The sequence below is a fragment of the Balaenoptera borealis genome (genome assembly GCF_965194805.1).
Source record: "Balaenoptera borealis genome assembly, chromosome: 5".
NCBI lineage: Eukaryota > Metazoa > Chordata > Mammalia > Artiodactyla > Balaenopteridae > Balaenoptera > Balaenoptera borealis.
In genome coordinates, this window is record NC_138862.1 from 29,202,147 (window position 1) to 29,229,745 (window position 27,599).

The following is a 27,599-nucleotide window of genomic DNA, read 5'->3' on the forward strand; positions in this document are numbered from 1 at the left end:
CAGGGAAATACAGATAATACAGAACAGACCGACTTAGTGTCATGTTTCCCAAACTGGGACATGGCTTACTGAAACCACGGGATGAGCCTACAACTTCTTTCTATTGTGCCAATTTACATGGGGATTTGGAATAAAAGAAGTAATTTAACTGTCAAAAAATTTCAAACCCTTTTATGCTAACCCAATAGTGCCATGTTATAAAGTAGAATATAAAATTCAAATGATTTGCCTAGATAAAATATGAACCTTTAAGAAATTGTGAACATGCAAATGTCCACTATAGATTGATCATTCCCCTCCTCCCAATCCCCCCACCCCATACACCAGGATACTAGTAAGATAAATGCTCTGGAAGCCAAACTATCAGATTTCTCATCTTGGCATAATGGTTGATTCAGTAATCTCTTTATGCATCAGTAAAATTGGTCACAGCTTTTAACCCAATTAAGGAATTCTTAGAAAATTAGGATTATAGAGTTGACTATTGCCTTATATCATTTGTATGGGTAAAGTATAAACATCACTATAAATGTGTTTGTTGAGTGTCTTGGGATCTACCTGAGAGGAAAAGAAGAGAGAGGGGTTGGAAGCAGAGATATCACGACTATGACTAAAACATAACTGTGATTTATATGTGCTTGCATAGCTTTGTCCTCTACCATACCTTAGTTCTCAGGGTTATCCTTCAAAACAAGAAAGAAATGCATTTTTATTACTGTATGATTTAACCAGTGGCCAAGATTATGACTTATAACCTTGGATTTTAAGACTGTCTATGGGCATAATTTGAGCCTGAAATTTAATAGATTCCCTCTCTGGTCCTAAAAGACATCAATAAGGGAAGACTACTTTTATCTAGTTGTAGTTTATAGAAGAGTTCCTAGGAATGACATCGCAGTGCCACTTACTTGGTACAAATTACTCCTCAATATCTGTCAGGACAACTATCCCAAGGAAAAGATGCCTTTTTATTTTGAGGCTCTGATGAGCATTAAAGTAAATGTGCAAAAATAAAACCCCTAATATTCTTTCTTTTAAAAAATACTCTATCACTTTCCCCTTTTTAAAATTTCTTTTTCTTCTGTGAGTGGGAATGAGAAGTGAAAGTTAATGTATGTAATCATTCATTCACTGAACTTGGCTATCCTTTGAATTTTTCTTGCCTGGTTATTATATTGTTTTGAAAAACTTTGATAGAAAAATATTAAGAGGAAAATGAATGAAAGGTAGATCAGTCGGTTGTATGGCACTAACTTTTAATTAAAATATGTCTAACTTTTTTCAGGTATAGGCTATTCATATCTAATTACACAGAGTCTTATTGTCAAAGAGGAGGTACTTGGTTCTCTTTCTTTTATATTCCCTCTTCACGCTCAGTATATTTCCCAGTATTTTGTGCTGGAGACCTCTTCAAAAACCACAAAAACCCCCAACCCTATAATCAATCAATTTTATGCTGAAAAAGAACCTTAGAGAGTATGATAAATTGATTCTATTAATGGCTCCAATTTTCCATGGACAATTGTTCCATGCCCTTTGGTAGAAACTCCCATTTTGGTCCTAACTTGGCTCTGTGACTTGCTTTGGCCAATGGGCTTATAGCTGACTTGATGCAAGTAGAAGCTTGAAACAACCCTTCTGCATTTCTGCTTCCCTTTGTGGATTCCTGCCACTGCTGTGAGAACATGCCCTGACTAGTCTGCAGGAAAGACACACGAGAAGGCCAGTGAAGGACCAATGGAGAAGAGCTGAGTTTTCCCAGTGATGCCATCAAGATAAGCTAATTACAACCAATCAGTCATCTGACAGCAGATATATGAGTGAGCCTAACTGAGATCAGCCAACCCACTGGATGAAAGAAAGGAATAAGTGGCTGATGTCTTCAGCCACCAAGTTTGGGATGGTTTGTTTAGCAGCAATAGCAGATTGATATAGAATCATTTGCTCCAGACTTCCATTTCAGACGTGAGAAAACTGAGCCTGGGGATTTACATTTTCTCCAACTTTACGAAGCTACTAACCTCCCCAGATTTTAGAGTTGAGAGTTCTAGTTCTCATTTATGTAAAACCTAAACACTTAATTATTAACAAACTAGTAAAAACCTAAACACCTAATTATTGACAAACTGGTAAAATCTTACCAGATAATTCCAAATAACAGCACAATAAACAATGTTGCTTGGAATTGTTTTGATTAGTATTATCTTTAAGGTTAAAGATTTTTGTCAAGGCTAAGCTATATATTGCATTGCAGAAATTGTCATTCATGCAAATTCATTCTCTTGTGCAATTGAAAAGCTTCATTTAGTGTGCTGAATTTGTAGTTGCATTTGATTCTTAAGGAGTTAGCCCTGTGAAGCACATTACAGCTGTCCTCTAGAGACTGGACTAGTTTCCAATTGATTTCAAGTTGCAATTCAAATTCTTGTCTTTCATGTATAACAACGACATTGTTTTAACTCTTGACCTCTCAAACACTATTGGAAATAAAATCCTAAACTTTCGAACTGGAGGAAATGTTACTGTGGAATATATATAAGGGTAACATCATATGGGTCCAGAAGGTTCTTTTCAATTATAACTCAAGCTTTTGGATCTAAAATATAGAGTTTTTTACGGAATTACACCTTTCCTATGGCAATGCATTTGGATTGAGAAGTGTATATTCAGAATGGTATTCTCTTTTAATAGTTTGATATTTAATATGATTTCCTTTTATTAAGCATGTCTTATTTTTTTAATCTTGATCTAGTAGATTATTAATTATGTCAATTATTTTTTTCTTTCTGGTCTTGGAGATAGGAGATGATTAATAGTCCTTAAATGAATTTTTCTTTCTTCTGATGTTGACTTGCTTTTAAGGACCACGTTTTCCAAACATATGGCACTGGAATTAATTCACTTTGATTTTCATTAATTTATTGAGTGTGCACTTTTTGGCCAATATTATAGTATCATTAGTTGGCCACAATAAATCTATATTTATGCTCTGAAATAAGTTGATTTCTCTAGTCTTCCTCTCTACGAGCATAGGTTATTTTTTATGTCTGTGACAAGGTTCAAAGGATTTAAAGGAAAAATACATAAAAAAAAATAGTTTGGGGAAGAAGAGATATGCCTAAAAGTTTAATGAACTATGCTTTTCTGTCACCAAAATTCAGAAGAGACCATATTAATATCACCAAAATCATTTCATTTTTCCTAGTTACAAATTATTTAGTTCTTCCAATAAAAAAGATGAAACAAACAAAAGCCTAGGGCTTAGTTATCTACTACCGTACAATAAATTATCCAAAACTTAATGGCTTAAAATAACAGACATTTAGTATCTCATAGTTTCTGTGGGTGAGGAATCTATGAGCAACTTAACTGGGTCCTCTGCTCAGCATATCTCACAGGCTATACATCATGGTTTCCTCTGGGACTGTGGTCTAATCTTGAGGCCCAGTTGAGTGAGGATCAACTTCCAAGCTCATTCGTGTGGTTGCTGGCAGAATTCAATCCCTTGCAGACCCTCCGGCAGAGGGCTTCGCTTCCACACTTTTGGCCAGAGGCCAGCCTCAGTTCCTTGTCAAATGGGCCTCTTCAACATGGGAGCTTGCTTCATCAAAGCCAGCCAGAGAGAGAATCTGCAAGTGAGAGGAAAGTCAATCTTTTGTAACCTAGTCACTTAGATGACATCCCATCACTTTTGCTATATTCTGTTCATGAGAAGCAAGTCACTAAGTCCAGCCCACACTCAAAGGGAGGAGTTCATACAGGGTGTGAAATTATACAGGAGGAGCTTCTTAGAAGAATACCTATCATAGCTAGAGTGGTCCAACTGTTATTGTGTTACTGTTGTCTCCCTTTCATATATATATGTGTATATATATATATAATTTCTCTATATATGTATATATATATATATCACTTGGTTTTTCTTATCTATGACATTTAATCACATATATTTAACATCACAACCTAGTGAGAACATTGTAATATACATGAAATTTACACGAAGTGGTTAAGCACAGAGTTCTAGAGTACTCTAGCAGCATTAGTGAAAATTTGGGGCGTCCAATAGTACATTGGGATTCTGTTTTCAGAATTCAGTCTACCCATGAGCTGTTCTCTTCTACAAAAAGAAAGAGTGGGTTATATTTTTTTGGTCTGCTCCAATGTGGGTCAAATAAAGATACAGAAAACAACACTGACTGAAAAATAAGGAGATGCCAAACCCAGCATGGTTTGCACTTGCAGCTGGTATTTCACACAATACGGAGAAATAAATTTCTCAGATTCTCAATTGTGCATAGCTTTGCAATAGCTACAGTTATGGAGAGAGTTAATAAAGATTTTTTACATGACATCTAGATGTGAATGATTTCAGATAACTGAGAATTCTCTAATTAACAATATAGGTTCTGACAATACAAGGAGCTGGTCATCCCAACACAAACTGGCACAGAAGAGCAGACTCTGATCTATGAAAGAGTAGAATCTAGAGCAGGCCAGGTCAGAAAGATTTCTTTTCACCTATCTTGACCAAGGTTTTCATCAACTCCCTCAGGTATGGTGGAGGCAGACCTTACTAGTGCCCACCAATGTCCAGTTTTTCCCTCCAGGCTCATGGAAGGTTATACTTCCCAGCAACTTTTCAGTTAGGCAGGGTCATATGATTTTTCTGGCCAAAGGATCATAAACAGAAGTGCCATGTGTTACTTTCTAGACCAAAATATAGAAGAATGGGTCTGAAATCACCACACACTCTCTTCCCCCTTGCTGGGGTAACTGATGATTTTCAGTTGGTGGAGTCTCTGCCAACGTGGGTCCTTGACTAGGTATAATACATAAAGGAAAGCCCCTGCACTGTCCAGTGATGGACATGTATCATGCCTAAAGTGACAGCTTTTTTAAATGTTAAGACCCTTTGTCTTACTTTCCTGTTGCTGCTATAACAAATTACTTTAAGCTAAGTGTCTTAAAGTAATGCAAATTTATTATCTTACACGGCTGGAAGTCAGAAGTCCTAAAATCAGAGTTTTGTTGAGGCTGCATTCCTACCAGAGGCTTTTGGGGAGAAACTGTGTCCTTGCCTTTTCGAGATTCTAGTGGGCACCTACACTCCTTGCCTTGTGGTCCTTCCTTCATCCTCAAATCTATCAACATAGCATCTTCAAATCTGTCTCTGTCTCTGTCTCTCTCTTTTTTTCCTCTCTCTGTCTTTTCTCTGCTTCCATCTTCACATTTCCTTCTTTGACTCTGAGCCTCCTGCCTTCATTTGTTGTAAGGATCCTTGTGAATACATTGGGTCCATCCAGATAATCCTGTGTAATTTCCACATCTCAAAATTTTTAACTTAATCTGCAAAACCCCTTTTGCATGTAAGGCAACATTCACAGGTTTTGGGGATTAGGATATGGACATAATTGGAGACATGTAACCTACCATATCCTTGGATTTAGAGGTTTATGTGTTACTACAGCATAGCTTAGTGTATACTGAGTAATACAGAAGCCACTGGAACCACATTTTGCATTAATGGGGTATGAGTATGCTTAAAGTAGCTATTTAGTGGGTTCAGATAGTCTCAGTTTTTCTTTATGAGGTTACAAATTACAGAACTTGCTTATGAAAGATATGTACAAAATGCACAAAACAAAATGATAATTATGTATCATTCTCAAGTTTTTGATTTCTAGGTTTGCTAGACAAGGTAAACACCAAATAACACCAAAACAAGCTTTATTCCTATTTGGGTATTTTTTTTTTTTTTAATTATATTTCAGTAAACCTGACTTTATAGCTACTTTATTTATTTATTTATTTATTTTTGGTTGTGTTGGGTCTCCGGTTCGTGCGAGGGCTTTCTCTAGTTGCTGCAAGCGGGGGCCACTCTTCATCGCGGTGCGCGGGCCTTTCGCTATCACGGCCCCTCCCGTTGTGGGGCACAGACTCCAGACGCGCAGGCTCAGTAGTTGTGGCTCACGGGCCCAGCTGCTCCGCGGCATGTGGGATCTTCCCAGACCAGGGCTCGAACCCGCGTCCCCTCCATTAGCAGGCAGATTCTCAACCATTGCGCCACCAGGGAAGCCCTATTTGGGTATTTTTATATTACACATTACTTATTGTATAACTGCATCTGAAGGAATTATAACAGATATGTAAATTATCTGAAATGAGTGAGAATATATTTCTAAAGCTTATTTAATTATAGCAATAACCACATTTTATTTATTAGGTTGTTTTCCTATGTGGACAAAAAGACTTTTTAATCTGCAGATAATATCTTGCGCTTAGCCACCATTATGTAATTACTTTCAGGTAGAATTTTATGATGTGGAAGTGCTCATGAAAAAAGCCAATTTTTTTAATGGGGTAGTTACGTTCAAGATACAAGCAGATCAGGACAGATGATTAGGATACACGCAGCAAGACTGCAGATGAAATTTTGTGTGTTCAGACAGTGACTCATATAAGAAAGGGAGCTAATGAGTATGGGGCTTGCCCTAATTTTTTATCATTTCAACTCCAGAAAATCATAAATTCAATGATTCATTTATTAATTCATCCATTTATTCCTTCAACATTTCTTCAGGACCCACTAGGATGATACTGTAGTTCATTTATAAGGATATAGGCTTTGGAGACAGATTGACATCTAAATTTTAATCTCAGCTTAACTACTTACCAACTGTATCCAGTTGGGCAAATATGGCCTCTCTGACCCTTAGTTTTGTCACTTATAAACATAATAATAATGTCTACACTTAAGGGTTTTTGTGAAAATTAGAGATTATGTACATCAAACACTGTAAATTATGGGCATTCAACAGATAATGATAGAAACTGTGATTGTTATCTACCAGAAATCAAGATGCAAAGATGAAAACCACGTAATTCCTAGCTACAAATAACTAAACAGGGAACAAACAACCACAATGCAGTTAGAGGTATGGGCAAGCTATGGATCAGGGAGAAGAAGAGGATTTAGTCTATGGCAGGGTCATAAAAGGGTTCACATGATAAGTGACATTTTAGATGGCTCAGAAAAATTGTATTAGGTGTCCAAGAGAGAAGACATTGGAACAGTATGTATAGTTACATGTATGAAAGCCCAGGGAAAATACAGGAAACTTCAAGTAATTTGGTTTCTCTAGAGCACAGGGCTTTCTTAAACTCTCCCTCCTTCACCATTTTGCTCTTTCAAGATTCAGGTATAGCATAATTTTGCCTATGAATCTTTTCCTAATATATATCACTCAGAAAAATTACATACTCCTTCTCTCATGCTCCTTCTGTATAGAATATATACCCCAAAGACATAGTTTCTACCACTTTAAAAAAATTTGTCTTTCCTCTCTACTTGGTTGTAAATTTTACAGGTTCATTGACTATGCCTTATTCATCATTATATTTAAAAGAATAAATATTAAGTAATTATAATAAATATTTCTTGACTGAATGAATACATGAATGGTGGGGCAATGGCAAGAGACTAGAAGAAGTCTGAATGAGTTTGCTAAGCTAAGGATTTTGGATTTTTTCTTGTGGGTGACAGAGAGGCATAGGGAGGAGAATGAATTGGGGAACCAAAAAAAATGAATTTTAGGGCATCATAATTGTCCAAGACAAGAGCTAAGGGAGAATGGTGGAGAGTGAGGGGAAGAGACGTATTCAAGACATATTTATGACTTGGAATGGACAAACCTTGAGAGTTGTTTGGTAATGGACATAATTTAAATTCCTGGCAGATGAGAATATTTGGATAAATGGTCCACACTGAACATGTTGAGTTTGAAGTTTCTATGAAACTCCTGTAGAGAAGCAGTTATAAATATTTTACAGGAAGTCAGGAGAGTAGCTAGTGTTGGAGAGCGATGTTTGGGAACATAGGTGAAGTTGAAACTGTAAAGATGGTTGAGATCACCAAGGAAAGTGTGCAGACTGAGAACAGAAGGTAGAGTCGAGCAAAGAACCATGAGTAACATCAATATTTGAGGGGTGAAAGGAGGAAACAAAGCCAGAAAAGCCAATTGGAAAAGAAAGATCAGAAAGAAAAGAAAACTGGGAGTATTGTGTGTGATTGAAGCTAAGTGGGTTTCAGGAAGGTGGGTGTCATTAAAAAAAAATTTTGAAAAGAAATAAAATAATGTGGCTTTTGAACAGAAGCTCCTGAAATTAGCAGCTAAGAAGTTTGTGGTAGCCATTTTTGCCACATTTTAGTTGTAAGAGAGAAGCCAGATTAAAATGTTTGAATAGAGACTTGATCAGAGAAAGAGGATTCTGCATACAGACTTCCTTAAAGAACACTTTGACCTGAAGGATGAAGATAGGCTACTCATTAAAAGATCAAACAGGGCCAAATGTGGATCATTTTAGTATGTGAAAGGCTTGACCATAATTATGGCCTGAGAGAAAAAGCCAATGTAAAACAAGTGATTGAAAATACAAGATAAATACAGGGTTATCAATGGAGCAAGTGTTATGAGGCAATGGAGCAGGATAAGTAGAAAGAATGGTGACAGAGCTTGCACTTCTCCACACGCCTAAAGAAGAGGGGAAGAGAATTGTACAGTCAATATTGGTTATGAAGTGGCCATAAAATGGTGACTCTGTCTGTAACTGTTTAAGACATTTATTCGGAGGTATAGCTCATTATGTTTTCAGTAAGCATTTAATTGAGGCTGTGCTATGTGACTAGCACTGGGATAGCTGTTTTCACATTTACACCATCATTTAATCTGAAGAGAGATCTTTGATCCTAAACAGAGGTTTAACAATGAGGCTGTAAAACAAGTGTGGGGATAAACTTTTGGAGGAAAATACCTAGGAAGTTTTTCAGATTACACCATCCAGCTATACTTCTTGGCCTGAGGATAAGTTGACCTGTCTTCCAACCTCAGGAAATGACACACCTAGTGTGATGTGTGTACGTGGAGATGTGGTAGTGGGGGAGGATTGTATGGAATGCCCATATTTTGTGGCCTCTAGGTCAAAATAATTGCCTTTTCTTTAGGGATTTTGACTTATTAGCTTTGGATGTCAGCTTCATTGGGCTGGTTCTAGAAAGCCATTCATAGTGGCAAAGAGCCTTAGAAAATATAGACAAAATATAGACATGTACTGTGAAGATGAGGACCAAGGTTTCTTATTCCAGGTTTATAATTCTTTCCAAGAGGTCATGGCCATCTTCATCTGAGATTTAGTTTGAGCATGAAATTAAGAAGTTCTAGTTTGCATGTGGAATTTCATTTTGATCATGTTAGAACAATAAGGAGCATTTACGGATTTTTTCATTCCACTCTTTTGAAAGGAATTAAATACAAATTAATTAAATGTATTTAATAGATGAGAATCCTATTTTCTAAATAGTGTTTGGGCTAACATAAATTCTTCTCAGTCCAATGTTTACTTTCCAATGGTCTATGTAAGATAAAGAATTGATTTTAGTTTACTGAGCCCTACTTTGCCTTATTTATTTATGTAATGGTTAGTTTATAGGCTTGTTTTAATATCAACCAAAGAGTGCTTTGTTTCTATTGACTTTTCAGCTTTTCTACATTTCTCTTCTCTTCTTTTGTCCCTTTGTCCCCTTTCAGTGGGCATTCTCATTTATTTACTACCTTTAAATCTTCTGAGCCCATTCTTTTTGCAGAACTAAATCTTTAATCACTGTGGCAGGGGTTGAGGGGGTCTTATCCTCTATTCACTTAGGTAAATGGCTTATATTTCTAATTTAAAAGGGGAAAGCGAGAAGGAGAAAAAACTTCTACAGGACGGACAACTGGGTTTCTTTAAGAAAGATAAATGGGTTCTTAGGAAATAAAATGGGAGATAAGAAAGTTTGTGATGTTTGTTTAATGCCAGGGTGAGTGGTCTTTTTCTGTCTTCTTCATAGCCATAAAATTCTCCACCACCACCCCCAGAGAAGGTATTTATGATAGTTGAATTCTTTGGGGAGAAATCTCTTTAGACAGATAAGGGAAGTGCAGAAAAAAAAATTATACACATTGTTATGTTCTGTATCCCTTAATTTCCCTGTCTGAAACTGCCCATAAGTTTCATAAATAAGCTGAGTTGTCTGATTACCCCATATCTCATTGAATCAGTATTCTAGTCCTGGGAATAGGCCAGTAAAATTATACAGTTGTATCTTATTTCAGGAGGCAGTGGTACAAGTAGGGGTGGGGCACCCACCAAAGTTAGGCCTTTATATGGTGTAAGCAATTAGGCACTTAATGAGGGATATTTCTGTGGAAACAAAAGAAAAATAAAGATTAATGACTAGAATAGACTGCAAACCCGGGGGTGTTGTTTTGTTTGTTTTTCCATTCAAAGAGTCTTTAGATGGTATAGTAAGGATAGTAGTGGCAGTGTCACAGTCATGGTTATTTCCTGGAGCAGAGTATGGAAGATGCAGGTTTCTAGTAAAATTTATGAGTGATCCGCAGTTATGGTGATGAATTTTTTGTGTTAATTCATCTAGCTTCAGCTTGCAGCTCTTTGGGAAAAGGGCAATTTTAGTCCTCAGTGATGCTAAGTCAGGAGGGTAGGAGTAAAACTAGAAAGATTAATTGCTGAAAAAATATACAAGATTGCAGGATGCAGTTTAGAAACACGCAAAAACAGCTCAAAGACAATGAATAGGGCTAGAATCTGATAACCCACAAGGATACGTTACAGATTTTCAATGAAACATAACTTTTTTCTCTACAGTCACCCCAATTTTGATCAAAAATTGGCAAAGTAAAATTACTCTTGCTTACAAAATAAGTCTAGTTTCATTAAATTTGGCCTGGTCATTTACGTAAATGTGGCAAGGATGGAAATTGACTATATAGACCTTTTGAAGTTTGCTTTGCTGGAACTTTTTAAAGCCTCTTGAATTCGGGAAGTCAAGCCAAGAACTTGCCATCAGACTTTATTTGCAGTATCTGTAGATTTGGGTGAATTTGTCTCTTCTTGAGGTTCCCCAAATATTCTACATTTCCTGAGCTGGTCAGGAAGTTACTGTCCTTACTTATTTGTAAGGCTTGGAATCCTATAAATCAGATACAACACCAGTTTTTTAAAGAGGGCTTTGTAAACATTGGCTTTATAAAGTCAACCTAGTTTCTTAAAACTGTATGGTTATAACTGATGCTATGCACATCATTCTCAAATATGACATTCCAGTGAAAGCTTTAGTAAAACTAATGTTTTCAATTACGTCCTGTTACAAGGAGAAAATATTCTTATTGAACTTACACAAATAACTATATTGCCAGAGTTTCTGCATTCTGGAGGGATCAGGTAACAAGAAAAAGATAAATGCTTCATTTTTACTTACAGGGTATCATCTATTCAATTATTGTGTATAAATAGCTTAAAAGAAAGAGGTTCTTTATATCAAGAAAACAGAACATTAAAAAACCAGTAATACTCTGAGAAAAAGTCAAAAAAGAAACCATAATCCTTCTTCATTAGTTCTTTCAGCTCCACATAATTAATTCTTATTCTGTTTGATCTTGGGTTAGTGGTTTTATGAACTCATTAGCTTTTCCATTCGTTGTGGAAATTCTTATTCATTCCAGTATATGATCTTAAAGTTATTTAAGCAATGCCATTAGAAGCTTGTACTTCAGAGTACCTGCCATAGTCCTTTTCATGAGTCTCTAAGACAGTCCTTTTTGATGAAGATGAAGCACTTTGGCCAGTAGCCGATTGTAAGAACTTTCAGAAAAGAATCAGAGTAAAACAGTAACTATGTATGAATCACTAAAGTCTTAAATGACTGTGGTTAAAGATCTGATGAGGGTTTATTATAAGGCAATTGAAAAGGAAATTTAGATCACTTTGTCACATACAACTTTTAAAAATAACTGGCATTATGACTGATAAAATTATACCAAGACATATTATGGATAGCAAGAACATTGTCAAATTTCTAAAAACTTTACATAATTTCAGACATACTTACATTAATAACATATACACATACAAATATAACCTAGGAAAGTAAGTATCTCTACTTATTTGACAATGCTTTCCATGCAATTTAGCTTATCAAATAAACCTAATTAGTTTGACATCTCTCTTTTTACAAGGTAAGAAAAGAAATTCTTTGAAATTTTCCAGGGACCTTCTGGGAAATCTCAAGGCCAGTTCAAGGTCAATAAGACTTTATTTAGAATTTGATTTGGAGAAGTTATCAAAAATGTCAAAAAGTTTGAACACTTGATTAAACAGGATCACAGATCAATATGAAACAATACTATTCAACCAAAGTGATAATAAAAGATTTTAAAAGTAAATATAGGGGGAATGGGAAGTTAGTGTTTAAAGGGAACAGAGTTTCAGTTTAGGAAGGTGAAAAATTGGGGAGATGGATGATGGTGAGAGTTGCACAATAATGTGAATGTACTTAGTGCCACTGAACTGTATGGTTAAATATGGTTAAAATAGTATGTTTTATATTATGTGACTTTTACCCAATAAAAACTTTTTTTTTAAGTAAATATAGGAGATTATATGATTATTAAAACAAATAAACAAATTAGCTCTTTTAACATTTAGAGAACTTAGTTTTGGTTCTCTTAATTTTCAGGACACGATAGAGACAACATAAAGCACAAGAAATTATTCTGATAAGACACAGAATCTTTGTTCCTAGGTGAAAGACTCAAAAGGTAAAGAAAAACCTTTTATAATCTGTTATTAAGAGCAGAGAAGTAATCCAAGAAAACTTTGTCATTTTAACAGATAAAGGAAACCAAACTCTAGTTTTACACTGGTTATTGATAATAAAGCTCCTTGTAACAAATCCATTCAATCTTAGCTAGTTTAACCACATAAGCTATTATCTCTTGCTCTCTTCTTTCTCCTGTTTCTTTTCTGCCAACTCTTTATAACTTTCTATTTCCATCAGGCTTTTGTCCTTTATTTTCCTCTTTCTTGTTTTGGAACAATGTGTTGAAAACCTCTAAAAAATTACTTCAGGGCAAGATTACTCTCCTTTTTTTCCTTAATAAAAACATTCTACATTCTTTAAATACTTTGCATAGGGTATTTTTCTTCTATCTTATTAGTCTTAGTTTTATCCACACATACTGTTTACAATTCTTTTTTTTTTTTTTTTTTTGGGCTGCATTTGGTCTTTGTTGCTGCGCGCAGACTTTCTCTAGTTATGGTGAGCAGGGGTTACTCTTCGTTGCGGTGCATGGGCTTCTCATTGTGCTGGCTTCTCTTTTTGTGGAGCATGGGCTCCAGGTGTGTGGGCTTCAGTAGTTGCAGCATGTGGACTCGGTAGTTGTGGCTCATGGGCTCTAGAGAACAGGCTCAGTAGTTGAGGGGCGCGGGCTTAGTTGCTCCATGGCATGTGGGATCTTACTGGACCAGGGATCGAACCCATGTCTCCTGCATTGGCAGGCAGATTCTTAACCACTGCAACATCAGGGAAGTCCTGTTTACAATTCTTAACACTTAGTAGCCTCAATTTCCAGAGAAAAAGAACATGCAGGCAATGTGAACTGTCTGCTACAAACCAGCATTCTTTAGTATATTGGCAAGTTTATGAATACACAGTTTCATAATTTATAGAGGCATATGCTTCTTTATAGTAAAATATCTCAATATGGCAGCCTCCAGAGTGATTGATAAGTTCCAACCACCCTATTCTCATCATCAAACTCTTGGGGAGGAAACCTTTTTCCTCTACCCACTTATATTAAGGGACTGGGGTACTGCAAATTAAGCCGACAAAAAAGACAGATTAGCAAGAGAAAAAAAAAGTTTATTTGTTTGGACATGGGAGTGCACAAATGAAGTGGCTCATTAAACAGCTAAGATTAAGGGCTTATATATCTAACTTAAAAGTGGAAAGGGAGGGGTGAGAAAAGGTTTCTCAGAAAAAGATAGGTTTCTTTAGAAAAAATAAATGAGTTCTTAGAGGAAAAAACAGGAGATAAGAAAGTTTGTGATAATGTTTGTTTATGCAGGTGCAAGTGGTCTTTTCCCACCTTATTCATGGCCACAAAAATCCCCTAGAAAAGGGATTTATGATAGCTGAATTCGTTGGGGAGGCTCTGCCTTTAGACAGATAAGAGGAGTTCAGAATAAAGGTTCTTCACAGAGGTATATTCTGGATCTCTTTCCACAGTCCACTGCAGCTTTATCCACGTGGACTTCTGTGACTGTCCTACTCTATAATGCAAGACGTAATTCCTGAAAGCCTCATGCCTAACGACAGTGAGGCCTAGTGTATTACATATAGCATAGATTGTGTATTTTTTAAACCACTGGATAGTTGAACTGATTAGGCTTTCAAGTTATATTTATTTATTTTTAAGCCACTATGTGTTGTAAGAAATACATGAAAGACAACAGAGACCCTGGCTTACTCTGGTTTCTCACAAAGTTATATAATCTAGTCTTTTCTTTGAAATTTATTTTTTTCTTGGGTAAAATGAGGATAATAATAAACCATTCCTACAAGATTGATGAAAGATAATGAGTTAAAGGAGAATGAAAGAACTTGGCATAGTGTTTGATACATAGTAGGGATTCATTAAATTTCAGTTGAATCTAAATCTAGTTGAACCCAAATTTTTGATGATGGCAATGAACTAACCCATTATGTTTTCTCCCTGTTTCCATTCATTTCTTGTCTTACTTTTAACAGTTTTAATTATAGTGGAGATGTAATAGTGTAGTCTACTTTTTTCACTTAACATTATCTGATACATATTTACACTACATTTGTACCATGTTATCCCTCTTAAGGTCACTACGCCATGTTGTCACTAAAAATCAGTCAAGTGGAATCACACAGTCATTTGCAAGTGCTAGTTATTTGTTTGGCAAGGTGGAAGCTTATACTTTTAGATCGTAAATTAATGGCTAAGTTAATCTTCCTTTTTTAATTAAGAAAAGTCAACTAACCATAAATGTTGATTAAACAGATGATGCTACTGAAAGCAGCATATAGATAATATATGTTACACAAATTACTTAGCCCATGTGTCTTCATGAAGAGTAAAGAGAAAATCAAGGTGATTATCTGAAATCTATAGGCACAAAGTCTAACAAAACAATGTTTACCTCAACCACATTTGTGAATTTTTGCAGGGATTATCTGTCTAATTGCTCCAATAATCCACTTAGGTCCTTAAAATTTTATCTAAACCCTCTTTGTTTTAGTCATTAGAAATGATTATTTTCCCTTCACTATTTTATACATGTAAATATTGAGAAGATAAATGACAAAGAGTGATTACTAAGCTCTTTACAGGAAGTACTGAGAATAAAGGCAAAATACAAAAAATAAAGTTTTAAACTGCTCACATTATTTTGGATGGGAATTTTCTTGTTGTTCTTGGTCAATATTTATTAGTCTTACAACAAACCTTAGAGAATCAGCATCCTAAATTATTTCTGCGGGATGTAAATTCATCTGCTGTTCCTCCAGATAAGTTATTTATTTTAGAGAAAAATCAATGTTGAGGTTGAGACTTTATCAGGTTAAAAAGCAGCTTAAATCCAGTGATGAAAGTGTTATCTCTCATTTGCACTCGCTATTAGTTTGAATTCAGGTATTTGTGAACCTCTAGAAATATTTACTTTTTTGCTTATCTCCCTGCTGGTCTTACGATCAAAGAAGATAGGGGTGTAATGTTTATTGTCTAAATGCCAAGTATTAATTAAATCATTTGATGGTTACAGACACTAAAGAAAAGGAATAAAAAGGAGACATTTTGTTCGTCTGCAAGAATAAAATAGCTGGCACTCCATTCATTTGGTATTCTACTCCATTTGGTAAGGACTCTTTTCCTCTTGCTTTCACTGTTTATGTTCAAACATCTAGATGCATTTTTCTGATTGCCTTTGGAGACTGCCTGTGAGGATAGGGATTTACATTCATTTTCAAAGATCACAGTATCTCGTTGCAGAGAACATTCTTTCTACTATGAAATGCAGCAGTCTATATGAAAAATATGCAAGTGTCACTTGAAATCTAAGCTCTTAAATGAGAAAGAGGACATCTGGTTATACTGCTTGTGCTCTCTATACACCCACAGTCTGGAAACTTGCAGAAAATTTTCTTAGCAAGTAACCAAACAACTACACAGTACAATAAAACCTCACCCACCATTGATTCAAAGATGTAAAACAACCTTAAAGCGAGGAAGTGTAGAGTCATCAATTTTGTAATACCAACTTGTAAGAATTTAGAAACTATGTGTAAAGGTTACATGAACAATATCTTTGGAGGAATTTTGCAAAATATCTAAGAAAATAAAATAGTATATGATATTTTAAACAATTTGTAATTCTGACCTGTTCATTACTTGGGAGTTGACATCTCCAAGCCAGTCTTGATCAGTTCATATTATGAAGGATTTTATTGCACATTCCGTTTTCTGCCAGGGACACTCTTTTCTCAGATACTCATGTGACCTGCTTCTTTATTTTCCTTTAAGTCTCTACTCAAGTATCCCTAGATAAAATAGCATACCCCCTGTCCCCAGAGCACATGCATTTATTTGTTTTATTTATCTGTGTATTTATTTGTTTACTGACTCTCATCTTCCACTAAAATGTAATCTTTATGAGACCAGGAACTTTACTGGTTTTATTCATTCTTTGTTCCCAGTGTCTATAGCAGCTCCTGGCACATAGAAGGTACACAATAAATATTTGTAGAAAAAAGGAACAAATGGAATTTGCCTGACTGTGAAGCAAAAAAAAAAAAAAAAAGACTAAGGAAAAGACGTAAATTGATAAATAACTGGTAGAACAATAACACAGAAAAGGGACTCTTTCTATTTGTGCCTGATGTTCTCAAATCTATTTGTTGTTTTTTTTTTTGCTGGGCTTGAAATGTAGGCATTCAGCCAAGAGGCTGCATGCTGACTAATGAGATAGAGATACAGATCTAGCCCAGCAATATTCATATATTCTATATGCATTCATTTTTCTCTAGTGACATTTTAATATATTTTGGTGAAGATATTCCCAAGATAATGAAGATATGTCGAGTGAGCATTGAAAGTGATGAGTTTTTTTTTCCATTATCAAAGACAAATACAGGTGTGTAATATATGCAGAGCATTGAAAGTGAGGAAAGAAAATGAGAGAACCCTAAGTAATGAAAAGAAATTAAAGCTCTCTAGTAATGAAAAGGAAGGCCAAACTGAAAACATAAATCTCTAGATTCAGCAAGGATTTATACTGATGTGGAGTGAGTGGACCAAGGGCTTTCATGATGGGACTCATTTTGAAAAAAATGTCATTTCCACTGCCAAATAGAGTTCATGGTTTAGTGAAAATTTTGCCTTCAGTCTAATCACATGAGCCAAATTCTGGCCTCATATATTCTGATATGAGGAATGAACCAATTCCTGAGGTTATTTGTGAGATTCTAAGAATAATATCAAGGAGGGTGGTCCCAGCTAAAGTGAGATCTTGGTATATTTGCATTAGGTCTTATGTTACAGACTGGAACTTCTGTGTAACATGACATTAACAGAATAAAGACTATTTAATTCAAGACTGCTTTAGAATCTGTCCAAATGACCATGAAAGATATCAACTCACTTATAATGCAGTCCTGATGGTCAGACCATAGCGTATGTGTTGGTTTTAGCAGAGACTTAGAATAACAAGGCAGGGGGGAATCTAGACAGGTCATTTTCAAGCAGGACCAAATCTAAATCAATTCAGAGAGGTATCATCAGTTTTGGGGTTTGGGCTGTAAAGAACAACTATCACTGATCGATTTTTTTTTTTTTTTTTGAAATTGACCATGTTAAAGTAAATCAAATTAGAACATCTCCTCTAATACTGGCTATATACTAGCAAAATTAGGGCAAAGAGTTGACACAGTTTATACCTGAGGGTATTGATGATTCACATGAATCCAGCTGTTTTATTGGGAGGATGGGGAATCTCTCTGGATGGTAAGCATAGCAGTAGCAGCTAATACAAATAACGCTCACATAGTGTAGGTCATCCTACCTTGGTCTGCTATATATTGGGTTCCATATATTACACAATAAAATTTGACTTCAGTCTTTTTCGAAAACTTTAGGGGTTGGGCTGTTTAATTCAGTCGCTAATAAATTGATTTCCAGTTGTTTTGGTTGGAATAAGTGAATATTCATAGAAATAGAGAAATAAAAATGGAAGCCAAAGAGTAGATGTAAAGACAGATGTGCAAAACTACACTCAGGAGGAATATATTTGAAGTTTAACAAGATTGTTATAAATCATGATGTCATCCCCTTGAGAGAGCCTCTCTGGGCGTTTCTGCCTGCAAGTCTTTCAATTATTGTTGTAGATTTATCCAGGCTTTGTTTGTTTATAGAAAATGGTACAAATTGATGTCAGAAGATGTCACTTGTTTCAAATTCTAGCCAGTATTTCCATTTGCTCTAATCTGAATTCTCCCAAAGTGGTCCACTTCCAAAAGCAAATATAAAGCACAAAATAATAAATCATGATCTGAAATACAGTATACATTTGAAAAGCTTATTCTTTTATCTTATCAAATGAGTGGAACTTTTGCCAAGACAAATAAAATATGTTTTCTACATGATATTTGATGAGTATAATATTCTTTCTTAAGTTAAAATTAATTTAATTTCATTGTTATTAGAATAAAATATATAGAATGCAGAATAGAAAACAAAATAGAATTGGATATCAATAAACTTCCAACATGCCTTTCTCTAATAGCTGCATATGAAAAGGGGAAAAAAATATATAAATGCTTGTTTTCCTGAAAAACCATCTGCTATTTCTGTTTGAATTAAGCTCAGTGCTCTAAAGGTTATGGATACTGTACACTAATTAGCACCACTGTGGGAAATGTTTTTACTTCTATGTATTAGACTTCCCCAATTATACAAGTATAGAATTCCAAGATGATCTCTTTTATCAGAGGTGTGACTAAATTTCTTTCTTGTGCTATAATATCAGCAAAGTAATACTGCATTGTCAATGTTCTTGCTCTGAAATGCAAATAAAATAAGAGCTTTGTTTTACATATTTTACATCTAATTGTTGTTTTCTCTGTGTCACATATACAGACATTTTGAAGAGAGTGATCATTAAATTGTTATCAAATATCTGTAAATTCTATTGATTTCTATACCTTAGGGAAATGAATTGTCTTATACTAATTAATCAGAAAATTAGATTCCCTTCCCCAAAGGGAAGCCAAAAAATTTTAAGTACTTACAAATACTGTATAAATATCAATACATGTTTCATACATAATTCCCCCCACCCACCCCATTCTTTGGGAGCAGTGGTCCAGAAATATTTAATTGCATGGCATGGGGTTATAGGTATTTTACATTGAGGTTATGTCTGTCCTTAACTTACAGTTAAAGTGACAAATTTAAGATTTATATTTCTCAAGCACTGCTCTTATAATATTTTAAAAAATTGTTTGAAACAAACCAAAAAAGAAAACTAAATTGTGTTTATACATAGGCCAAAGCTATTCAAATTAGGACTTTTTCTCTGACTATAAATTCCAAGAGAGTAAAGAGTATTCAAAAATTCACAAAACTCTGTAGAGTCTAGCAGTGGTCTGGCCATGAGCTTCACCAGGGTCAGTGCTATGTCATTGGTGGCTCTGCTCAGTGTCAGTGATTGCCACCTGGTTAATTCAGCCAGTAGTGGCGATGATAACTAAGGTAGGTGTACACTTGGTATGTACTGAGTGCATTACATAAATTAACTCATTCAATTATAACAACAAATGTTGTACAGTAGGTACCATTATCTCCATTTCACAGATGGGGAAAGTGAGGTTACATACTCTGTGATGCTAGGGAAGTAAGTGGTGGATCTGAACCCAGACAACCTCACCTCAAGGTTAGTCTGTGCTTTTAACCTACCTAAGAAAGGCAGTCAGCAGCTGAGATTTGCCTTAGGACTGTCATAAAAGGCAAACTTCATAAAAGAGGGCCAGGACTCATTCTCTGCAATAATAATAGCAAAGCCTTCAATGGCACTCTCTCTACGCTGAGCACTTTATCTATATCAATTAATTTAATCTTCCTAACACCCCTAAGAATAAGGTTCTCTTTTTATTTTTACTTTATAGTGGTGGAAACTGAGACACAAAGAGATTAAATAGGTTGCCTACAACTGCATTATAGAGGCAGAGGAAGGCTTTGAACTCAGGTGGTCTGATTCTAGAGTCCATTTTCTTTGCTATGATGGGATACTGTATTTAAATTTGGGAAATTTAAAACCTAAGAAAATTATGGGCAAAATTAAGTTTATGGTAGTCATGTTTAGGAGAAGGAGGAGGAAACATATAAAGTGCCATTTATTTATTTATTTATTTATTTATTTCCCTTCCATCTAATGTATTAAACAGTTTTGAAGCAACTGATACAATTATTTTTACAGTCAATCTTCCTTAAAATGAATGTGAGAAAAAATTAAGATCCAAAAACTTATTTCAAAAAATAATGAGGGCTTCCCTGGTGGCGCAGTGGTTAAGAATCCGCCTGCCAATGAAGGGGACATGGGTTCGAGCCCTGGTCCAGGAAGATCCCACGTGCCGCGGAGCAACTGGGCCCATGCGCCACAACTACTGAGCCTGCACTCTAGAGCCCGCGAGCCACAACTACTGAAGCCCGCACACCTAGAGCCCGTGCTCTGCAACAAGAGAAGCCACCGCAATGAGAAGCCCGCGCACCGCAAATGAAGAGCAGACCCCACTTGCCACAACTAGAAAAAGTCCATGCGCAGCAACGAAGACCCAACACAGCCAAAAATAAATAAATAAAATTTAAAAAAAAATAATGAAACATAATGAGAATGTCCCTGTCTGTACAACACTTCATTAATTTAATGCTATCTTTAGATTCCCAGCTTCTTACTATACATTACATGATATACTGTGCTATATACCATAGTCCAGAAATCGCAGGAATGCTAACACATGTACTCAGGAACTTCTGTTACACACTCTGAAGGCTCTGTCTATATATGAGGATCATTTAACAAAACATGGTTTATAATGTTCAAGTTACTAGAATGAAGGCTTTGCACAGGCAGCTCTTAACATGAAAATGAGATTCATTCCCTAAAAACCATTCCACACCATTTTGGATGCTGTCTGCACTTTCATGTCTTCTAGCCATCACCTCCGCCCTGTGCAATTATCCTTTCCCCTAGACTGCTTCTACAGAGATATTTCCTCTATGTGTTAAAGTGCCTTTTAAAAATTCAAATTCCATAAAATGGAAGAAATATATCAAAAATATCAATGACAATAATACATTGGCACTCTACAATTTAATCTACATTTACCCTCTTGTTTTAATACTTGTTATAGGTTAAACTGTGTCCCCCACCAATTCATATGTTGAAGTCCTAACCTTGAATACCTCAGAATGTGACCTATTTGGAGATAGGGTCTTAACAGAGATAATCAAATTAAAATGAGCTTATTAGGGTGGGCCCTTATCCAGTATGACTGTTATAAGGAGAGGAAATTTGGACACAGGCACACACTGAGGGAAGACAATATGAAGAGATACAGAGAGAAGATAGACATTTCCAAGCCAAAGAGAAATTGTGGAACATAGCTTTCCCTCAAAGCCCTCAGAAGAAACCAACCTTGCTGATAATATTATCTCAGACTTGTAGTACCCAGAACTGTGAGATAATAAATTTCTGTTGCTTAAGCCACCCAGTTTGTGGTACGTTGTTATAGCAGCCCTAGCAAACTAATACAGTACTCTTAGATTAAAATTAGCAAAAAAAATTTCAAACAGCTTAGCCAAAAAAATAGAATTTAAGGAAGGAGACTGGGACACCTCATAGATTCCAGGAAAGTCTGGACAACCAAGCCCCGGCCTACAGAGACTAGGGAGCGCCAGGAACTCAGGCAGCATCTCCCCGTCTCATTCTCTCTGTCCCACAGGCCACATCATCTCTTCTTCCTTTCTCTTTCTTGCAGACAGATCACTGTATCACACACACGACTGTACCAAAGGCTACAAAAGGTGCAGGTCCCATAAACTAACAAATACTTATTAAGTTTAAATCTCAATTCCAAACCCATAGGAGACAGAATCTGATAGACCTGATGTAGGTCAGGCATCTATCCCTGTTTCAATCAGCTATGGCCAGGGAGGCAGGGCTACGTAGGGTAAACATAGCTTTGGGGAACAGGACCACATTGCGACCGTTATGGGCTTTAAGCACTTTTGTCTTCATGGGCCCCATCATCCCTAAACACAATTATTAAAAATTATGTTCTATGATTACATTGATTTAAAGATATAATTATGCATTAAAACATTTTCTTTGACATGAAATTAATTTTTCTCCTGATTTTAAAGAATTAAGACGTTTTCATGGGCCTCAAAAAGTATTCTGGTCCTAGGTACCGGGCCTGCTGTGCCTCATATAGCTTTTTTTTAGTGAAGTGGACTTTTTAGATAAAGAGGGAGTACGTATGTATAGCTATACATTCCTATTTAGCTAGGCTTTTCAAATTCTATTCTCATCATTTTTCCAGTAAGACACTTGTAACTTGTGTTGTTGTTAATGATGATACAAGTAATATCGATGCTGGAGAGGATATTTTTCCTTGTGTGTTCCTCCATCTAATGCCTTTCAGATTTATAACTGACAGTGGTTGACTTCCACCTCCTGATTCCCATATGGTCTCAAGGGTGTAGAATAACCTGGATGCTTGTGATAGAAAAGACTTGGGGTAAATTATTTAAGCTCCTGGACAGAGCTGAGTAAGTATTTTCAAATCCCTTCTCTAATACACAGGGTTATATTTTATCAGCTATATCCATGATAACATCTCACTGAAGCATATGTCATTAGTCCATCTTTCATAAGTAAAATAAATCAAGAAGTCCACTTATTCACTAGAAATACATATATCTTGCCTCTTAGATGACATTTAATTATGGATCAAGTTACAACTGCAGAGGTGTGTTTTCTGTGCTAGAGGTATAAAGGGGTTTCTAATACTCAACTTCTCTATTATATGCCAATTTTGAGTGCTTTTATCTGTGCTAGCAATAATGATAGAAATGAAGTAACAAAAGCAGGGTGGCAAGTGTGCAATTATCTTCTGGGTTTCAAATTTAACAGGTTGGACATATGATGAGATTGAGTATGAGCATTGCAGCTAAGTGACTATTTCACGAAGCTTTCAAGTGGGACTACTAGCAAATGACTGACATACCCAGTGAAGCACAACTTTGGGGAAAAAAAAGTCAGTCCTTATAGACTTGTGGGTTACAGAAGTAGCAGTAGTTTCACAAAAATTTGGGTGGCTGATTTTGAGAATCAAATCAAACTAAGACTCTGCAAAATGCCACGAGTCACTCAGTGGAGTCATTGCTTATGTTAGTAGGTATTGGGTATTCATTGCCATTTTAGGTTGTACACACAAATGTGTGTTGCATTCATCCTGGGAACTGCCATCTTTGAGAGCAAAGGATCACTCTCTACATCAATAAAATAAGTATGAAAAAGTGAAGCAGAACTATAGTGGCTTTGGGACTTAATCTGGAAATCTGATGGGTATGATCGTTAATTTCATGTGTCAACTTGACTAGACTACGTGGTGCCCAGATATTTGGTCAAATGTTATTTTGGATGTGTCTGTGAGGGTGTTTCTGGATGAGAATAAGATTTGAATTGGTAGAATGAGTAAAGCAGATTGCCCACCCTAATGTGGGTGGCCTTCATCCAACCAGTTGAAGGCCTGAATAGAATCAAAAGGCTAACCCTCTCTTAGTAGGAGGGAGTTCCTTCTGCCTGACTGCTTTGAGCTGGGACATCAGTCTTTTCTGGCCTTCCACCTGAACTAAAATATCATCTTTTCTTGGGTCTTGAGCCTTTCAGCTTTCAGAATGGAACTACACAATCTACACCATCAGTTCTTCTGGGTCTCCAGCTTGCCAGCTGCAGATCTTGGGACTTCTCAGCTTCTGTAACCACATGAGCCAATTCCTTATAATAAATCTCTTTATACATAGGTATATGTCTGTCTATCTATCTACCTACCTACCTACATCCTATTGGTTCTATTTCTCTGGAGAACTCTAATACAATGAGTCATATTAAGTAAAGCTCAGTCTAAGTTTCTTCCTTGTAACATATTTACTTTTAAAATTTACTTTTAATAATTTAGCCAAAGTGAAACTAGCACATTGTAGACTCTCAAATGGATTTATTATAAGGAAAAAAAATGAAACAGAAGTTACAACTTCTATGATCAGACATCTTTTCAGAATGGAAGAGTTTGTTTCAATCTAATCATCTATTTTTACAATGGACTAGATTAGGGCTTTCAAAGTAGTGAGCAGTAGCACACTTCTTCATGGTGAATGAGGTACCATGAAAAGTTGAAACTTGAATGGCAGCTGAGGGCATGTGGGGAGAGCAGGGCAGGTGTGGGTCACCTGCCCTGAAGGTCTTCACCAGAAGCAGCACTCTCCTGTGTCCACCAGAAGTGGGCTTTGCCCAGACATTGAGGTGCTCTTGTGTGGTGCCCCAGGCCAGGGAGATGAACCCGCTAACCAAGGTGCAGCTGGTTAACAAGCTGAATGAATGGGAGGCCGGTACTATGGTGATAGCTGAGGCATCATGGCACTCCGAGTACAAGGACAGTGCCTGGATCTTCCTGGGAGGCCTTTCTTATGAACTGACTGAAGGAGATAGCCTCTGTGTATTCTCCCAGTACCGGGAGATTGTTAGCATTAGTCTCGTGCAGGATAGGAAGACAGGGAAGTGTAAAGGATTCTGCCTTATCCGCTATGAGGACCAGAGGAGTACAAGTTTGACCATTGACAATTTTAATGGAATCAAGATCAAGGGAAGAACTATCCGAGTCAGCCACCTATCCGGCTACCGTGCCGTCCCCCTCAGGCCTCAGAGGATGTGGATGATGCCACCAGAAAGCTCTGGGAGAAGGGCTATGGGGCTCAGATCCCCTTGTCTAGTCCATCTGATAGCTTGGATGGTGAGGCACTCTCAGAATGGCACAAACGGGAAAAACAGAGAAGAAAGAAGATCATAGTGATATACAAGTTAAAGATGAAGAGGGACAAATAAGCCATCGTCCTTGCCAGCCAGAGGCCAGATTTTTAAAAAGGAGGATGCTCTAGGCTCCCACAAACATGCCAAGGTTAAGTTAGAGTCTACAGAGGGCACGAAGCCCTAACACCCAGCTACCCCGAGGCCGGGATGGCTGCTGCAGGGGACAGCTTCCTGCAGGGTATGGAGGGATGCGGAGAGGGGGCTGAGGAAGGAGAATCCAGGCTCTGAGTCCACCTGCCCTTGATCAGAGACCAGAGGAGGAAAGAGAAGATGAGCAGGGATTGGGACAGACGTGAAGCTCAGATAGATTTTAGCTGATATGAAGGCACAACCACACATATTCTCCAATCCCAGTGACCACGGGCTAGACCAAGACTGCAGCCTGCTTAGATCCTTAAAGTTTGAAATGAAATGTGATATTTAAAATGCTATGGGACTGGAATTAATTTATTAACTTTATATAATTTTATTATATAAAATTATTAATATATATTAATTTTATTAATTAAAAATTTATTAATTTTATATAATTTTTTATTATTATTAAATTTATATAATTTATTAATTATATATTAGTAAATTAATTTAATATAATTTCTTTAAAATTTGAGCATCATTTGTTTTGTTTTGTATTCCTACAACCATTCAAAACTTTATAACAGTTGAAATTACATTACCAGATTTGTATGGCTCCTTTGATAAACTCCTGAGATTTTTTTTTTCAGTGAATTCTTTCTTTCATCCTTTCTTTCTTTCTTACCTGCCTTGGGTCTTAGTTGCGGCACCCACATGCGGGATCTTTTGTTGAGGCGTGTGGGCTCTTTGTTGTGGTACGCGGGCTTCTCTCTAGTTGTGGCGTGCCGGTTTTCTCTCTCTAGTTGTGGCGCGCGGGCTCCAGGGCGTGTGGGCTCTGTAGCTTGCGGCATGCGGGCTCTCTCATTGAGGTGCTGGAGCTCAGTAGTTGTGGCGCCCAGGCTTAGTTGCCCCGCAGCATGTGGGATCTTAGTTCCCCAACCGGAGATTGAACCCTAGTCCCCTGCATTGGAAGGTGGATTCTTTATCACTGAACCACCAGGGACATCCTGATAAACTCCTGAGATTTTGATGCCTAAGATTTAAGAGCAGTTCTCTGTAGTGGTCCACCATGTAGTAACTCCCCTCCCATAGTATTTGGCTTAAATATTACCATTTTCTATGTAGCAGGATGTGCAAAAGTTAGAAGCTCTAGATGATCTCTATAGTCTTTTATAGTTCTAAGCTCTTTAGGCTACCATGGAAGAATTTCAGCCAGCAGAGAGGGAACTGATTAATATCATGTGATTTTTCTAATAAGCAGTAAAACATATTTAAAATATTTAGGTTCCTGCTCCTATATGATTTTATATATCAGTAGTCATGGAAATTGGTTTTTTTTTTTCACTGTAACTTCAGCTAATGATAAAGGGCAAAGGATATTCTTACAGAAAGTAGTATCAGTTAAGATACATGACTAATCATGGTTGATTAAAAAGAGATTATCTCTGATCGCATATTCTTGCTATTCTTCTCTACTTATATATATATATTCTAAGAAAGCATGATATTTTATTATTTCTCACAAGAAGTTGTTTATCTGCTAGGGAGCTTGGGATATGTAAAGTGATCTAGCATAATTGGAAATGCAAAGAGTTTCTGATTTTGTTAGTATTTGATGTTTGATTGATGAGCATTTCATTCCCATTTGCAATTCCATATTCTGCATATGGACAGAACTGCATACATGAACTAGCAAAGTTACTACTTAGGACAGAAACCTTAAGCAAACCTTTCAGAAATTGCCTGTCCATTTCAAATAAGTCCCCAAGATTCTAATATCTTGAATGACTTTGAATATTGTGACTTTGGACCAATAATTTTGTATACAGGAACTCTATTTGGTCTAAAAGTTTTCTCAAAAAATCTCTACTTATATCACACTAGTACGTACAGAAGTTACCAGTACTATAAGCAATGAGAATATTGCTAATCAGCATTTATGCATCAATGGAAATTTCTATAGTAGGCATTTACTATGGATTTTAAAGATCTTTATTACTGTAATATTTTCATAAAATAACTAAAAATAGGAATACTTTTAATTCAGTTATCAGAAATTAGCTGTTCTATTTCCCACATTTACTTCTAGTCTTTGCCTACATGTATGCATATTTTACATAGCTGTACGTCCTGTATTTACTCCTTTCATTCACTCATTCATTCATTCAATAAATATTTCTTAGGCTTCTACTAAATACCAGAGGTTATAACATAGTTGGGGATAAAAAAATGAATATGACACAATGCCTGACCAGGGGAGGTCAAGATATAGTGGAAGAGATGCACATGTAAACAGTTAAATTAGAAGTTATGTGAAGAGTACTCTGGAATAGTAAAAGGAGACACAGGTGAGCGAGTGAGGCAAATAAGGTAAGAAAAGACATTGCAGGCAGGGATTCCAATGGGTGCAGAAATGAGGGGAGATGCAAGTGGTTCAGTATAAGTGGGAGCACATAGCA

The 27,599-nt window shown here is 36.4% G+C and overlaps 1 protein-coding gene across 9 annotated transcripts in view; it reads left to right on the forward strand.

The window, feature by feature from the left end:
- Positions 1-27,599, forward strand: part of NRIP1 (nuclear receptor interacting protein 1) — a 174,584-nt gene that overhangs the window by 83,344 nt on the left and 63,641 nt on the right. For 4 of the 9 annotated variants that reach the window (XR_014244620.1, XR_014244621.1, XR_014244625.1 and 1 more), the window contains exon 2: positions 15,685-15,777. The exons of the other annotated variants lie outside the window; for them this stretch is intronic. The gene's annotated coding sequence lies outside the window, so the exon portion shown is untranslated. The remainder of the gene's footprint in view (positions 1-15,684; positions 15,778-27,599) is intronic. 9 annotated transcript variants of the gene reach the window in all.